The sequence below is a fragment of the Heliangelus exortis genome, chromosome 22, assembly GCF_036169615.1.
Source record: "Heliangelus exortis chromosome 22, bHelExo1.hap1, whole genome shotgun sequence".
NCBI classification, from domain to species: domain Eukaryota; kingdom Metazoa; phylum Chordata; class Aves; order Apodiformes; family Trochilidae; genus Heliangelus; species Heliangelus exortis.
The window spans coordinates 2703050-2705093 of NC_092443.1; positions in this window are offsets into that span (position 1 = coordinate 2703050).

The following is a 2044-nucleotide window of genomic DNA, read 5'->3' on the forward strand; positions in this document are numbered from 1 at the left end:
GGAACTGCTCATCCATTCCTTTTCCCTCCTGCTGGGACTCGAGGCTGGGAGTGACTGGAGCTGAGCTGGGCAGCCCCCAAAATCCCCCTCCCCTGAGACACACAGGGGATGAAAGGATGCTGGGAAACTGCAAGAGGGCCAATGAGAAACCACCCAATCATGGGAAGTAGAAGGGCTGATGGTAATTAAAGTAGCTGATTAATTAAACATGTGGTGGTTGACTCACAGCATCCTATTGCTGCAGCCCCTGGTATCTGCACCCAGGGGCAGGTGTTTGCTGGGTCTCCTGCACCCTGGCACTCCCCAGTGTTCCAGAAGTTGCTTTTTATCTCCTCCCAGACTTGCAGGGGGTTTAACTTGGCTTTTTGAATGCCCCAAGCTCTGCTCCACGTGCTTTCAGCCCAGCAGCTGGAAGCCAACACATGCTGCCCCTCCAAGGCCAACCACAGCCACCAACCTCCAAAATCAAGTCCATGCTGCCCAAGAAATGGGAGCTGCACCCTCTGCCCTCAACCAAAGCCCTCATTGTGTATCCCAGGGGATACAGGGACAACCAGGGCACCCTCGAGTCCTGGATCTGAGGAGCCTTGGGAAGAAACTTTTTCTGGGTGGTGATCTAACTGCTCCCAGAAGTGTCCCAGCCAATCTCCCAGAGGATGCCTGGCACTTCTTAAGCATTCAGGTACAAGCAGCACCTGCAGTGACACCTTCCTTTTAGTTTCCACCTTAAAAAAATAGAAATCAGCTTCTTATTGCACCAAATCCCTTCTAAATCTGAGCATGAGAGAGCTAAGGACTGGCTGTGGTCCCCAAGGCCAGCACAGCATCCCCTCCCCCAGCATGCTGGAGGGTAGCAGCTCTATTTCCACCTTTTTTTTTTGGACAGCCCCCCTAGGATCTGGCTCATGATGAGGTTTCAAGCCTTTTCCACCCACCTGGGGGGCTGTGGGAGGAACAAGGCTGGCTCAACACCCATGCCAGGGTGGGCACGACGCTGCTGACCACCACCACAGAGCTCTGGGATGCTGCTCCACGTCCAGCTTCACTTTTTGCATGGATTTGCTGCTGAAAACAATGGGAACAGGGCAGCCACACACAGCACCCCCTCCCCACACCCCACGGGGGGCAGACAGGCTCCACCAGCCCAGAAAACCATTTCTCTCCCCTTGCCTGACAACCCTCTGCTGCTCTCTCTTCCCAAGATGGTCACTGCCAATAATAGCAGGGAAAGCCACATCCAAGCTGGGAAAATAACCTGTTATTTTCCCAGCTGTGATGTCAGAGCTTGTCACACTCACCAGCTCAGCAGTGAGGTGGGCAGGGTATGTCTGGACATCCCCTAAATGGCCACCAGGCCTGTCACCACCACCACCACTCCCTGGGAATTGCAAAAACTGTTCCCCTTTTTGGTGGCAAACCCCAAAACTTCCCTTTTGCTCCCCAAATGGGTGGGAAAGCCCCCAGGATGGTGCTGGCTGGGTGCACCATAGTGGGGGCATCACTGCCAGCCCCAGCAGAGCATCTCTGCCCCAACATAGGGACACCCACATCCCAAACTGGGGCCTTCCCCATCCTTTAACCTTGCACAGGTTAAAAAGTGGTTTTTTTTCTTTCCTCCTGCTTCCACCATACATTTTTGGGAGCACCTCTCCCTTGTCATCCTGGCCCAGCACTGCAGCCTCAGCCCCCAACCTACCCACGGGTGAGAAACCCCCCGGCCCCCACCCTCAGAAAACATTTCCCTTGGTTTGGTTTTTTTTTTTTTTTCCTTTTTCAGCACCCCCAAACCTCCTTTTTCAGCACCCCCAAACCTGCTTCCCAAACACACTAAGATCAAAAGCCTCAAATCCTCTTAACCCATCACCACCTCACCCCACCAGACCAGCACCGTGTGTGGCAACATCCCCCCCCTTCCCACCTTCACGAGAAGGTACCCACCACCCCCTCCACGGCCTTCAGAGCCACTTAATCCATTACAGATGTCACAAAGCCTGGCTGGGGGACAGCAGAGCAAACAAACAAGGCAGGAATAAAGCCCAGGATC